The sequence below is a fragment of the Patiria miniata genome, unplaced genomic scaffold (assembly GCF_015706575.1).
Source record: "Patiria miniata isolate m_02_andy unplaced genomic scaffold, ASM1570657v1 HiC_scaffold_24, whole genome shotgun sequence".
NCBI lineage: Eukaryota > Metazoa > Echinodermata > Asteroidea > Valvatida > Asterinidae > Patiria > Patiria miniata.
In genome coordinates, this window is record NW_024037063.1 from 3,746,354 (window position 1) to 3,762,919 (window position 16,566).

At 38.2% G+C, this 16,566-nt stretch overlaps 1 long non-coding RNA gene across 1 annotated transcript; it reads right to left on the reverse strand.

Moving 5' to 3' along the window:
* Window positions 1-8,066: 8,066 nt before the first annotated feature.
* Window positions 8,067-12,358, reverse strand: LOC119731539. Its single transcript, XR_005271463.1, has 3 exons — window positions 12,197-12,358; window positions 10,339-10,517; window positions 8,067-9,483 (listed from the first exon to the last, which is right to left on the reverse strand). It is a non-coding gene; the product is annotated as an uncharacterized LOC119731539 (long non-coding RNA).
* Window positions 12,359-16,566: the final 4,208 nt, after the last annotated feature.

The following is a 16,566-nucleotide window of genomic DNA, read 5'->3' on the forward strand; positions in this document are numbered from 1 at the left end:
TAACTGTAACTTTGAGGCCCCTTGGAATTGTATTGCTTTCTCTGTCAAATTCAGTGTTAAGAAATATTCTGTAATTCTGGTCACAATCTGGTTTTCCTTCGTTTTTTTTTTTTTGAAAATATTTTTCAACAACTTACATTCAGATGCGTTTTTTAAATTGTGCTGGCCAGTCAGAACCTTGAGCATTGGTCATGTGATTATTAAGTCCAATCAGAATGGTTCTTCGAAGTGGATACTAATATATGATGATATTGCCTCTTTTATTATTATTTTTATAAGAAGCCCTGTGATTGGTTGACTGCTAATATTCAGCCAACACATGTTCGCAAAAGTTGCCAAAATTCATGAAATAGTCGTTTTCTTCCTTTTTACATACCTAACACTGTTAGTCATTCAACATAAAAAGTTGTATTTCATTTAGCCATCGACACAATATTCTTGTTTTTACCTCTTAGTTATATACCACGGTTGTACATGTATTTACTAAACCACATAGTTAACAAAATGTTGTAAATAGTCGACACAGTTTACTAAAAAAAAAATGCTGTGCCAATTTTTTATACAAAAATAATTATTACACTGTACATGTATATCCCTCAATTGTAAACATAATTTAACTTATTGTGAAGCCGGTACATGCATTTTTTTAACAAAGTGTACCTGTATTATTCGTAATTTTTTCTACAGCTGAAGTCTGTTCCATTGTACAGAAATGTAAATGACAGAAAAAAATGACAGATCTTTGTACTTGAATTTGAAATGTTTTTGTATGAGAGACGAAAGTGAACGGTCACAGTGTTGTACATTTTAGAGGTAGAGTTTATTCAACAAGAGACACTGCTCTGAACAGTTACATCAGTAACTTTTTGTGTGGTAAGTTACCTTCTTCCGCTGTTTGTCAGACTGGTTTCTTTTTTACTCCTTGTTTTTGTTAATGAAGACATAAACCATAACATTCACGGTTATTCAGATGTAAAGTTGGGTCATACTCTTCACGGATGCACATGCAAAGTGAATTTGTGATCATGAGATACTCATGGCAAAACTTTCAGTGGAGTTGAAATGTGTTCCACTATTGTAAAGTTAAAGCTCCAACATGTGTTGTGATGTCACAAACTCACATTTGTGTTTGCATTAGCATTGAGTATGAACATTCATGCAGTTACTAAGCATGCAAATTGTGTTTATCAAGCAAGATTCAGTCAGTTTTATTTGATGTCAATTGCTTAGGGCCCGTCTCAATTCATATCCGGAGCAAGTTCCGGATGAGTTTCGGGTAGAATCATTCACTTTGTCTAGAAGAAGCCCTGCATTTGTCCCGGACATTTTCCTGGAAAATTTTCACTAGCAACGGCTTGACTCAACAATAATGATAACTTCATTGCCGGAAGATTGCGAGAAAGTTGTTCAGAATTTTGCAACTATACCAGATACAATGTCTGGAACTTGTCCGAAACTCTCCCAGATATGAATTGTGATGGGCTCCTTATGGCTATGATTTCTTGTTTTCTCAATAGCTGAGAAATTTGTAAAATAACGTACATTGCAGAGGGATCATTGGCTCATACCTTCCAAGCTAAACACATTTTGTTGTCTTGGTCGTGCGTTCTGTACTTTATTAAGTATGTGCAGAAAATAATGTGAATGATTACCTCATAAGCACCCTAATTTAGTTATTTTCAAAAATCAGTTTTGTGTGAAATGCATCACAGAGAAACCTCATGTTGGTTAAAAAAAAAAAGGCCAGTTTTTTTTTTTTCTTTTTAATCAAATGATTGACAAGCAAGTCATCCCTTAGAAACGTAACGTAAAAAAAAAATGTGTGTTTTATTTTAAGTTGAATGGAGGAAAAAATGACAGGAGGGTTAGAACCAGTAACTGCCAAACTATGTACGGGTGTTCTACCAACGGAGTATGCAGAGCTATATTGCAGATCTCACAATTTGAGAACATCTTCACTTATAATCATTAATTTATTCCTTCAGTAAACAACAACAAAACCAGAATCATTTCCCCCGCCTTATTCACCTTAAAACTATCGTCACTTTTTTCTTTTTTCTTTTTTTGCCGTGAGCATGAGTAGAATGTTTAGATTTTTGTAGTCAACCACAAATATTGGAAATCGTAAAATAATATTTGATTCTTTTTGTGATGAGAATCAAAATGGTTGATTTATTGAATAACAACTGTACATAACTCATGAATTACTTAAAACGGTAGACTCTAGGCTGAAAAAAATTTAAAACAGTAACTACTTTGTTAATAAAAACAATGTTTTCAATAAAATGTGTACATAGTTCTGCATATTTTTCAGTTCGTGAACGTTTCTTAAATTTCGTGTCAGCTAATTTTTTTTTCGTGGGGGGGGGGGTGTTAAGATCTACATATCGTCAGCAGAGGCAATAAATACTTAATACCTAGAAAAAGTATGAATTTAACGCCAAATATGCACATGGATCGATAGAGGGCGCTATATCCTACAAGGGCCAAAATTGCGTATTAATCCGTCAATAGAGGGCGCTAGATATTCCTATATTCAAAACTGCAAATTTCACTTTATACCATGGTATAGTCATTGAATTTTACTATAATGTCAATAGAGGGCGCTGTATATTCATTGTTTAGGCATTAAAACTGTACGTGGGGTCGATAGAGGGCGCTATCTACCTTATTTACTGTCTACAGCCAAAATTGCGTATAAATTCAGCCGTCAATAGAGGGCGCTAGATATTCCTATTTCAACACTGCAAATTTCGCTTTATACCATGCTAAAGTCATTGAATTTAACCATAATGTCAATAGAGGGCGCTCTATATTCATTGTTTAGGCATTGAAAGTGTACGTGGGGTCGATAGAGGGCGCTACAACTATATACCTTATTTACGGTCTACAAGGGCCAAAATTGCATACAAATTCAGCCGTCGATAGAGGGCGCTAGAATTCCTATTCAAAACTGCAAATTTCGTTTTATACCATGGCATAGTCATTGAATTTAAACATAATGTCAATAGAAGGCGCTCTATATTCATTGTATAGGCATTGAAACTGTACGTGGGTTCGATAGAGGGCGCTATAAATATATACCTTATTTACGGTCTACAAGGGCCAAAATTGCATACAAATTCAGCCGTCGATAGAGGGCGCTAGATATTCCTATTCAAAACTGCAAATTTCGTTTTATACCATGGCATAGTCATTGAATTTAAACATAATGTCAATAGAGGGCGCTCTATATTCATTGTTTAGGCATTTTAACTGTACGTGGGGTCGATAGAGGGCGCTATATACCTTATTTACGGTCTACAAGGGCCAAAATTGCATACAAATTCAGCCGTCGATAGAGGGCGCTAGATATTCCTATTTAAAACTGCAAATTTCGTTTTATACCATGGCATAGTCTTTGAATTTAACCATAATGTCAATAGAGGGCGCTCTATATTCATTGTATAGGCATTGAAACTGTACGTGGGGTCGATAGAGGGCGCTATAAATATATACCTTATTTACGGTCTACAAGGGCCAAAATTGCATACAAATTCAGCCGTCGATAGAGGGCGCTAGATATTCCTATTCAAAACTGCAAATTTCGTTTTATACCATGGCATAGTCATTGAATTTAAACATAGTGTCAATAGAGGGCGCTCTATATTCATTGTATAGGCATTGAAACTGTACGTGGGGTCGATAGAGGGCGCTATAAATATATACCTTATTTACGGTCTACAAGGGCCAAAATTGCATACAAATTCAGCCGTCGATAGAGGGCGCTAGATATTCCTATTTAAAACTGCAAATTTCGTTTTATACCATGGCATAGTCTTTGAATTTAACCATAATGTCAATAGAGGGCGCTCTATATTTATTGTTTAGGCATTGAAACTGTACGTGGGGTCGATAGAGGGCGCTATAAATATATACCTTATTATTTTACGGTCTACACAAGGGCCAAAATTGCATACAAATTCAGCCGTCGATAGAGGGCGCTAGATATTCCTATTCAAAACTGCAAATTTCGTTTTATACCATGGTATAGGCATTGAATTTAACCAAAATGTCAATAGAGGGCGCTCTATATTCATTGTTTAGGCATTTTAACTGTACGTGGGGTCGATAGAGGGCGCTATATACCTTATTTACGGTCTCCAAGGGCCAAAATTGCGTATAAATTCATCCGTCGATAGAGGGCGCTAGATATTCCTATTTAAAACTGGAAATTTCGTTTTTTACCATGGTATAGTCATTTAATTTAATCATATGGTCAAAAGAAGGCGCTCTATTTATTTTTTTATTTATTCCATTTCTTTACCCAGGGATGCCCAAACAGTTTAAAACTGGTTTCCATTGGGGCCCTGCATACAATAAATAATGACTACAAACATGTATAATTATACAATACATTACAAATACAATAACATTCAATACAGTGAGATTAAACATTATTTGAATAATGCATACGTGTTAAACCAATATTATAAATACAATATATTTTAAAACTATTATTACATGTTTAGGCAATTAAACTGTACATGGGGTGAACATTTTTTTATTGAAAACTTTCCAGCTTTTCCATTTATAAACATAACAACTGGTAGAGAGCCATCACTTCTGAACGTCCACACTATTTTAATCAACGATTCATGCATAGATAATATTTTGTTCCTTTTATTTACACTTTCCAATATAAAGTCCACGTTTTCGCCAATAATTATATAAGTCCATGCCAATTTTAATTTAAAAAAACAAATAAAAACGGAAGACCAAGTCGGATTTCCTTGTTTTGTGGATTCCCTTATGTTGTGGATGTACATTTTTGTCCATTTCTGTTGGAAAAAAAAATAACATGTACTTTCTTCCTATGATAACCAAAGGACGTACAATACTCTTTCATTTCAATAAAAAGATAACTAATCCAATAACATTTCAATCTCCTCAGTTTGTTCTGTAATTTATACATTTTGGATACAAATATTACAGCCTTTACATTTCGAGCATTATAGTAAACCGCAATACCCCATACAATCAGCCTGGGATTACATTTCGTTTTCCTTATCAAATCTACCTCCTGATAACAATATTAACTAACATTGGTTACCTTTTATTGTAATTTAACATTTGTACTTTTGATTATGATATTTACTCTTTTTCTTGGTGGGTTAAGGGTTCTGAACGCCTCAAGGATGTAACATATAATATTTCCCATTAAATCCCCCTCCTAATTAATTGCAAATAAATAAAATTAGTTTGTAACCACATACAATTTATTAATTTTAAATTTTGGTTGTGATATTTCCTTTTCTCGTGGTCGATGAAGGCTTTTAAACACCAAAAGAAATAAAAATGATGTATTTTTTGCTATATATTTGTTTAAGTCAAAACATGTGCGGTATTCGAACCCGTGCCCGGGCGCTCCAAAGGCTACGCCTTTGGAGCGCCCGGGCACGGGTTCGAATACCGCTACGTGTCTTAGACCGCTAGGCCATCTGACTAAGAGGTTTACGTAGAGTAATAAGTAGATTATCTGGATTTACCAGCCAAGGTGGGGGAGGGGCAGTGTGAGAGGTGTAGAAGGGTACATGGACGGTTGAAAATGAGTGTTGTGATAAAGTTTTCTTATAGGCATGGATGGAGGTTTGGTAAATTGAAAATAAAAAAGGGAAATTTCAGCATAAAATAATTGTTATTTGATTGTTATTGTTTGCCCAACGTGTTGTGGGGTGTCGAAATGAATGGACTGAGGGATGAAGTTCTTTGAAATTGTTAAAAAATTGACTGAAAGTTGAATAAATGAGTTTTCTAAACTCAACAGAGAAAAAAAGAGGGGCAAAATCTTGCTTGTCTTTTTTATTTAAATGCAATTTGATTAAATTTAATCAATTTAATTGCTTGTTGAATTTTCTGGATTTGGGGTGTTAATGTCATAATTTATAAAAAATGATGAGAACACGTGTAAAGCGTTGAAATTTGTTTTTATCAAAACAACTCTTCGTCGATCTTTGTTCATATTTATGGATATATTTCTGCCACGACGTAACCTATAACGAGGTGAAGTTAAAGTTACATGACTGGAACTTACAAACGAAATAACTATTAGTTATCCTCGACGTCATGACAGAAATATAAACCACACCCAGACGCAACTGCCAAATCACTTTAATATTCTGTAAACTTCTATCAAATTCAGCACGTAAAAATAATTATGTAGAAGATTTGAAATCCACGAATCCATATCGGCCCGCAAGAACTCCCCCACGAATAAGAATAAAGGAGGGTTTGTTTCCTTCCACACGTGAAACAGCAAATGAAATAAACCGCGCCTTAAAGCCATTTACCTGTGAAATATTTGAGGATTGCATACTTGACTATTTCCATGATAAAAACATTTGACTTACAATGTACTGTGGCGGCGCACAGCGATGTAAATGCCACGAAATTTGTTTACCAAAAGACTGCCTTCTTTATAACGGTAGATATTGCATCAACGTATAAATAAGGAAAAATTCCTGGGTGTGTCCCGCAGGATTGAATGAAGTTGCTTTGAGTAACTTTCAATGGGTGTTTGCGTGACAAAGAAACTTGCTTTCTACGCTGGTAAATAAGAAATGTGGTCAATGGAAACGAATGGGAGATATTATATAATCAGTAACTGTTGACCACGCAGTGCAAGGAATCGAGGATAACAAGTCATTATTTTACAAGCCAGCATGCTGGCCAGACGTTTGTAAGTCCCGTGCATCATGTGAAAGTTTAACTTCACCTCGACGTCGTTATACATTGTTAGAAATACAGGGTGAGTGAAAAACAACGCAACTCAAATGTCGGGATTGTTTTAGTGAAGTTCTGCATGTAGCACATTCAAAATCTAGGATATGAAAGCCCAATTCATCAGCTATCTTTCAGTGCAAGAATAATTCAAATCACTCATGTAACTTTCAAGTTACGGAATTTTAAACACAACCACCATTTTAACCATCGAATTGTTTTCGTTTTGCTTAAAGAACGCACACTTACAAGAAAGCTTATGAATTCGGCTTTCATATCCAGGGTTCGAAATTAGCGGTGACCCGCTAGCCAAATGCTAGTCAAAACAGCAGCGGGCTAGTCAAACTATTCCTTAAGTAGCCCAGCTGGCGAGTGAAAAAAATTATTGGGATACGGCAAAGATGAACAGACAGGAAGAAATGTCATTAAATTCAGAAAGAAAACCTCATCAATTTATGTCTAATCTTATCAACTGTTTTAAAAGGCTGAATTAGTAGATCTGTTTATTAAAAACACTGACAAAATTGCCTAAGAATTGAGCCTGAAAATACGCCATTTTGTAATTGAGCTAAAAAAAAAATGCGGGCTAGTGAAAATGCCCGCGGGCTAGTTAAGAGTCCGTTTCAGTAGCCCGGCTGGCTAGTGAACAAACAAATTAAGATCGAACCCTGATATATCCCATATTTTGAAAGTGCTATACATGCAGAATTTCACGACTATAGTCCCCACATTTTGAGTTTCGTTTTTTTTTACTCGCCCTTTTCAAACCACACCCACACGTAAAAGTACGGTAAAAATAAAGAGGTTAGTTAGATTTCGTCAAAAGGCCTTGAAAATATCTCTATTCATGACGTGTCCACACTGATAGCAGACTTGCCCATTGCAACAGACATGAAACCAAATATTTGTCGACCCTTTCCCAAAATTTCGTGAATTACAAACTGTTCCCATGCCTCCCCCCCCCCCCCCTCCCAGCGCCGCTACTGTCCGACACCAAGCACAACACACCTCCGGCAATGATAGTCAAAATGGCCGCCTTTTTGGGGGGCATGAAAATCACAGCGCCCTCTGCTGGTCACATTTCAAGGGATGCTGGTAACGCATGCGCCGTATTCAGAGATTGAATGGGCGGGGTACGTTGGGCACGTTTTCAGTCATTTTTTCCACAAACTATACCAATGAATAGTCGGATCAATTCGCAATGAAAATTCACAAGAGGCAGTAATTTACAGTTAAAAATAATCTTTTTAAATTATCATACATGTACTACCAAAAAAAGTGTGAAGTTGTGCCCACAAAATGAGTAATAAAAGTAATTCTCAAAACCGAGTTGTCCGTTTTTATTCATGATTTCAAGATTAGGAAATATCTTCTTAAGACTCTAAACTCTTAGGTCAATGTGTCGATCCAAATTATGACATGCATTAACTAAGTGATAATAACACAATGATTACTGTACAGCAACAATTATTGGCAAACTACATTTTAGAATTTACTTGTTTTACTTCGAATGGCTTATGCAAGCAAATTCAGGATACACAATCATTAGTTTACATAAATCGACTACACGATTATTTAAGTATATTTAATTTGAGAACTTAAATAATTCCTCTGTCAGTCAATTCGGGCGATTCGCAATGCATTGCGCCACGAAGAGTTTGCCATGGAGAGTCCATTTTTGAAGTTTATGTTAACAAAACACGGTCCATTTGAATGAGCGTCATTAGACAACTTGAGCTAATTTGTTATAGATTGGAGCCGTAGCGTTCTGCCACCATAAAAAAGAAAAGGGCAAACAAATACTACACTGGAAGCATACCCTTACGAAACTACTGAACGTAAAAACTAACTATATCAAATGTCCAGTGTTGCGAATTTGTCGACCATCTCCCACAACGCACTGGGAAAAGGAACTGTCTGTGGCAAACTCTTGGTGGCGCCCTGCACTGTGAATCACCCTCATTCGTCAATGTCTTTGTTCAAGGGGTGCTAGACAGAAGCCATAAACCTCTATATCATGCAGCCAGGGATCACGCCCAAAGTCACATACAGACCTGGGAGATTTGTTTTACTTGTTAATCAGTTGATCAGTCACTTGGTTGGTTTGGATGCTGTTTGGCCTTCAAATATAAGGCAAATCAAGGGACACTATTTTCTAAGATTTCAGGAAACTGACATTCAATAGATATTCAATACTTAAGGCCAAGTAAAAAAAAAAATCAGTAGATCGTCCCCTTCCCCATCGTTTTTTGAAGCCGCATACTTTTTTATATTTTTTAATTTTTGTTCTCCTCAAAAAGCTATTTTTATCATGCATACAACATGCACTTCATAAAAAATGCATAAATGCGGGCAAAATATGTATAACATTGTTTGCATATTTTGACTCAACTAACTAGTAGGATAGTTAATAAAAAGGTCGTGGTCATTTTGGACTGAAAAGTTGGCGGCCATTTTGAATTTAAATACACGGCGGCCATCTTGGAAGAAAACACAAAAAAATTATTTTAAGAAACCCGGAAGATCAGTATTTTTTTTACTTGGCTTCATACATACTTTGTTCAACTGATCTTTCTGACAGTTCTTTCATTTTTTACCTGTTAATCACCCATGACGTCCATACTGCAGCACGTTCCGTACACTTTCTTCAGTATCAGCACTGAGCTGGGGCAGCTGGTGCAAGCTCCTTGCATCTTGAGCTTGACGATGCCGTCCTCAAAAACCCTGGAATTAAAAGAACAAAGTCTGAGACAGTCAGCAAGGATTGTGTGTTTGAGTAGCCCTCAGTGGTCCAAAATTAATGTAAAATAGTCATGTTACTGAAGAACACATACTGTCGGGTTGAATGCATGGACTTAGTCATGAGTAACCCCAAGGTGGTAGAAATGTGAATCAATATTACTGATGCACATTATTATAAACATCAGGCTTCCAGTGGTAAAAATATATCAGCGTATTTGCATGCTTTCATAAGAAGTCTCCAGATGACTGCAATATTATGTCAGTAGCAGTACTCAGCAGATGACAATATTGTTTTTGATTTTGTCCTCATCTAGGCATTTAAAAAAAAATTGACTGGTTCCCGCTCAATCAAGAGTGTAGAATCTGACACTTGTCTACCAATGGACAGTGCGTAGCGCACATGGTGCATCCGCAGCCACGTTCTCGCGCATGCAGGGTATGTACGCATTGTTTTTGCCAACAACAAAAATGGCAGCTTTGAGTGGCATGATATTTGCTTCAGTCACATCGCTGCCTGAACAAAGAATCTTGAGAAGTAAAGATGCTGAAAATACCTTAACAGGTATTGCTATTAAATCAAGATAGCAGTCAATACTGTGCGAGCACATCTGGTAGAGAAGAATCTACAGTTCCTTCTTTTCTGAATATTTAAACCAACAAAAATCTATTAGAATATTTGGTTGCTGCTTGAATATTTGAATATTTGAATATTCAAATATTCAAATATTCGTTATATATTTGGGACAGCCCTACCAGCAATATAAATGTTGCTTTCTCTGTTGAAGAATTTCAGGGTTCATGTAAAGTAACAATATACCCCACAAATCAAAATTTTACCATGAGGGATATGCGTGTCTTCGGTCATCCTGTGTGCTGTTTTGGACAGCCCGTCCCCGACTCAGGCTTCAAGATTGCCCACTCGCTAGCATTGTCCTCCACTTTTGAGATGGTGATGAAGTCTGAGCCATCGAACTTCGAAGAAGATGCTTTTCATGCCATCGATGGAAAGCAGCAACCTATCAGAATAAAGGGATGTTTCATTAGGGATTAGTTTGTTTCAGTATGGATAATTTGAATATTGGTACGGGCCCTTGGCATAGTTGGCATATAGGGGAGGCCCTCTGATAGCAAAACAGCCCAACTCGAAAATTTAAGTTTTTGAGACAAGACCACGTCTCAGCACATTTTCGTTTCTGAAAGTTTAAAGTCATAGCGTGTTTTTTTTTTTAAGATAGCACGACCTGTCTCACACAGTTCTTGAAATTTTACCTGAGTTTCCGATGGCAAAACAATCTATCATCGAGTTAATTAGGATCCCTACTTGACAAGCATTTGCTTTTTGGGGACCCCCATCCACATCTACATTTCTTTTCGTATAATTATACATGTATTGCGTAGGCACCAATTATGTGGAAAATAAAAGGAATGAATGAATGAATGAATGAAAAATGTCAGTCCACTTGACTTGTGCTCAAAATTCGACAAAATGTTTGAAAGAACTATAACACACAAAATCTCTTATAATTGTTATATTCATGCATTCGCCATGTTCGCTCAGTTTCAAACCCATTCGTATATCACAAAATGGAAAAATGTTCATATTCATTTTTTTTTTCCATTTTCAAGTAGGGGGCCTATAGCAGTTTTTTTTAGCACTTACCAGCAATGGCAGCTGGTATGCTTTGCAGTGGCGTAGCCAGGAATTTTTCAGTGGGGGGGCGCTGGGGGGGCTGGAACATTTCATGGGGGGGCGTCAAGCAGGGGCGTCAATCGCTTCTCAAAAGTGGGGGGGGGGGACATACCTTGATCATAACTGATCGGCGTGGAGTTCGGGGCCCGCTAATAAGGGCCCCGAAAAAAATTGGATTCTAGATGTTCTGTGGTGTGATTTGAAGCAATTTCTTACGACTTTCCTCCATGCTTTGACTAATATTTTCTTGGCAAATGATAATTATTTGAACATCGTTTTCGAGGTTGGAGACATTGAATCAGCTATCGGTATTCTGAGCTATTGGATTTTCGATGCTCTGTGGTGTGATCAGAGGCAATTTCTTACCACTTTAACCAATAATTTCTTAGCACAAAAGATAATAATTTAAACATAATTTTCGAGGTTTTCTCAGGTAAAGGCATAAGAAAATTTTGTGAACACTGTTTTCGAGGTTGGAGTCATTGAATCAGCTTCAAAATTTTGGATTCTAAATGCTCTGTGGTGCTATCTGAGGCAATTTCTGACCACTTTAACCAATATTTTCTAAGCAAAAGATACATTGTAGTACATAATAGGGCTCATGGCGTCATGTAGATTAATGATAATTCTTTTAGAAACTCAAAATCTCAGTGGGGGGGCGACTGGGGGGCGACAAGGTTTCATGGGGGGGCGGTCGCCCCCCCACGCCCCCCCCCCCCCCCCCCCCCGGTGGCTACGCCACTGATGCTTTGGCATGTAATTGTGTAGTGTACGTCCGTCATGTACGTACGTACGTATACATCATGTACTTGCATGACATGATCTTGATGTACGTTCAACACTTGAATGTAGCCCCACTAGTGTGGCCGCGGTATGCTGCGCTGAACCTCTGAGGTTCAGCGCAGCATACCGCGGCCCCACTAGTGGGGCTACACTTGAATGTAGTTTTTGGACGCCACTTAATATGCTTAATACAAACGTTAAACAACAATATGGTCGCCTTACCTTGTTTCCTAGATAATTATATTTCATTTGAACACTGCAAGAAAGTCCAGATATTTCTTTCAGAGATTGTTTTAGGGATAAAAATACAAGGCGCACTTTGCTTTTCATGTCCATGTGCGTTTGTTTACATCGGTGTGCAGGAGGCCCTCTAGTGACAACCAAACTTCCCTTGTCACGAGAGGGCGCCTTTCAAATAGGGTCACTGAACCCGTACATAATTATAAAAAAATGACTGAAACACTGCAAACTCTGACATTTTCCTACGCGGCAGCATGGGCATTGAGAGCCCCCCCCCCCCCACACACACACACAAAGGGACGGGGGGGGGGAAGATGCGTGAAGTCATATAAAAATTTTGCTTTTACGTTACTACACATTTAACAAAATTGGCGTCTGCAGGGGTTGTAATGGGGGTGGGGACGGGGTGAGAAAATGTCCCCGTCTGCCCCCCCCCCCCCCTGATAAATTTTGAATATGCTAGAAAAAGTACAAGGATTTTGAGAAAAACAGGTGTTCCCTCCCCCTATAAAAATCCTTGCGACGCCCATGACAGTTATTATGTCGTGTAAGAGTCTAGTCGATGCTGAATGTTTGGTCTGAACGAAAGTAACGATTTAAATTAATTATCAATGGTGCAATATAATAATGATCGGGAGCAAGAAGAGCAACTGAAATTTGGCAGATTTGGGCAAAAAAATCATTGATACATAACTATTGAGAAAAAAAATCCCCTCACGGTGCAGGAATCAAGCAATTTCGGAGTTTTACCATAATGAAAGTTGACCTGTGTTACCAAACCACATTAAATTCCCTTCAGTTGCAACTCCTGTCGCCTGATGCCTCACTTCCGGCACATGAAGAATCCTCTCAGGCAACCTTGCACTTTTTGCGCCTGCTTTCCCATCTTCAAATGAGTAATCGTTGCTGAGTATCTAATCTCGCTTGATAGACGTCTAGCGAGGCAGTGACACGGAGGACGGACCCCCCCCCCCCCCCCCCGGCCGGCCCCTGTCATATCTCGTTAGCAGGCGGCAACTGCTTTCACTCGTCACGATCATCTAATGGGTCCGCACGTAAAAGGTGGGCAAGATACGCGCCCGCGGTCTTGCAAAACAACGAACGTGTGATTAAGTTGTTGGCAGTGGGTCGGACACTACGTACGCGTTTTTTTATTTTGTTGAATGGGACGAAGGCGCCCTCAGGAAATATCCTGACAAATACCTTTATGAAAAACTGATGGCAAGGTGATGATGGAACAGAGAATTAGATGGTAAATAGACGCCAGAAATATCCGCACTTTGCCACACAAACTTTTAAAAAAAAATTATTCAATGTATTTTTGCAATGTCTTTTTTAATGCAATCCTTGAAAATGCACCTTTCTGGCCCATTTTACCTTATTTTCATTTTTGTTTCGCTATTCTCAAGACTACTTTGGTGCCGGTTTTTATGCTATTCAAATTTCCATATTCATGAGCAAAAGTGCGATGCCATTATTTTCAGGCAAAAACCTCAATGTTACAGTTATTTCAGCAGCAAAAGTTGCACGAATTTTGGATATTTGCTGAGGTAAATTTTCTTTTCTTTGATGATTCTTTGTTGTTTCAGTACATGGCAGTAAGCCAATGAGCAAACTTTTCTCTCAGATACTTTCAATGAGCACATTTTGTGGTTCACAATTTGAACAGAAAAGCCTAATCTGAACAGTGTCGTTCTGAAAGGACCTCACAGCAGCAGCGCCCTCAGTTGTTCGGAAAAGCATGGACAATTTTAAATGTCTAAAGAAGTGCACTTTTCGATAAAATAAACCAAAAACGGATGTCAAATAGTTGTCATACGTTTAAGAGGAGTAGAAGTTGCACAAAATATGTTCCTCAGAAAAAATGTCATTTCATGTACCCTTTAATCAGTTTCGCACTATTGACCAATGTAGTGCAAATACAGCGGAAGGGTGGTACTAGTGACACTTTATCCCGCCCGAAGCTCACCCCTGAGCCCCTTAGTGACCCCCCCCCCCCTTACCCCGTCTTTATTAAATTTCAAATAAAGGATCAAGAAGAGCAAGACGCTTTGCTGCAATGCAAGCGATTATGATGCACATAAGAGGAAAACGATTGCTGCTAAGCTAGAGAAAAAATTGCATCGTATAAAGAGCTGACCAAAATAAGAACGTTAATTGACCTCAACTTCCTGCCAATTGATATTTAAAAGTTATTTTGGACAACACAAAGGCAAAGTCCGAAATCGTAAAAGGCCGAAAACAATCGAAATCAATATTGATCGATTGGACGGAAATATGTATGACCTTTCTCCGTTCACTGGGATCTACTTTGTTCTGTCTGCACCTGGTACTCGAGTCCAGCCGTTCGTAGTGGCTTTGTGGGTGAAGTGTTTTGGTCACGCGCGAGGTTTCCATTTTGAAAGGAATATCTTCAGACCTGTAATCATTGCGCACTATATCGCTCTTCTCGCCTTTGGGAATAGTTGGGTTTGAATCCCGTTATGGTGGACATTATATGACTCGTGGGTTATAACTTGCCGATGGAAATGGCGCTTCCTTTCAGAATCTTATTTCATGATAGAAGTTATCGAACATTTTTTATGCATAATAGCTAGTCTAAGATTCGGCCATTATGCAAAACAAGGCTGCGCCTCTTGACCTCGAGATTCTGACCATACAGCGGGCGCCCTGTATCGATCGAGTCTTCCGCAACCCATTGTCGGTATTACAAACACATTGTCAGCCAAATAGACCAATCAACAACTCAGTCCACATTTCTGGTCAAAATGACATCACAGTTTCTAAAGTCGACTCCGTTTGGCTGGCGCGCGGGGTCGCATAAAAATGGCACTGTTCAGATGTGTCAGACGTTGGACGGAGAGGGCTCCGTTGGACAACGGATGATAGGCTTATAATAGGCATATAGGGTATCATAATCAAATATATAATATCGGTATTGAAAAATGCACATGAACTATATAAAGTTTACATTCAAATTACGTGAAGAATACTCGTCACGTGAAGAATACTCGTCATACTCGAAGTATTGCTCGTCACTTACATGACGAGCAATCTGGTTGCTTATTGAGAAACGGCAGCCCGGTTAAACAATTTGAAAACAAAATTGTCTTCACCAAAAATATGTTTATGGGTCCAATTAAGAATCTTATTTGTTCTTATATGACATAAAGTAAGATAGGATAATGTGACGATGAGTTCACAATCAGTGTTCACGTTTTTGCAGTGAAAATGGAAAGTGAATTTAATCATTCATCTACACTGATGCACAAGTCTGCAATGTAGCTTCCGTGTAGCATGCATGTAGTACACACGTGTTTCTCATTAATGTCATTGACTTAATAATGTCATTTTCTGTCCTGCTAGACAGTCAGAGAAATTGCAACTGGAGCCGCCTCAGTTCTTGGCGATGTAGTTTCTTATCTTATGACACCCGAGTGATTTTCTCTAGTACAGATTGAGATCTGTGTGCTCTAGTTTTTTTTTACTTCTTCTTTTTTGCAGCCTTTTCGAGCGGTCAACTCGAGAGCACAGACGTTGCGACGACAATGGGAGAGCATTCAAGTAGATTCTGATTTCTTTTTTAATCGATGCATACCAAAAAGATACTTGATGCTGAAAAGGCAGTCCTTGATGCGGGAGTATCGATTGGGACAATATTCATAACCACGCAGGCCATCATTTTGCAGTTAGTCGACCATGATGAAGGGTGAAGGGTGTAATAATGTCGGAGTTGATGGCGCGTTATTAAAAATGTATTATTAACATGACCACTTGTGCGTGTAATGTGCACGTTCTTCATTGTTCACCATTAGGGAAACGTCTTCGTATGAAACATTGATCATTCTATACATGGACTGTACACCGAATAGCAATATATTGTTGTCGTTTCTTTTTGTCTTCAGTTTGCAATATTTGTCAGTTTGCAGAAATAAGTTTTAAGAGTGGAACTCAAGTCATGACCCAGTTTCATCTCTCGTCTGGTGACAAGCTCGAGTTTTTTTAATATATTGCCGGCTTGACCACAACGGCGTAACTTCATTTAATTTTCGTCCACGAAACGAATATATTTGGTTTATTGGTTTACATGGAGTCATAATTTTCTAATCACGACACAAAAAACGGTAGTTTCGTGAGCAGTGTTCCTAAAAGTAACGTAATATATTCTCGAAAATCTCGTTTTCTTCTTCTTTCTGGATATTTGACGTGCGTGCACCGTGCGTCCTTTATTAAAATATTATGTAAATCAAATCAAATTTGCCAGCAGCTGCCTTGGTGCGCCAAAAACGCGATGACAGACGAGTTTTTGAATCGATGGTCGTACCGCATATAGATGTAATTACGGGGAACAG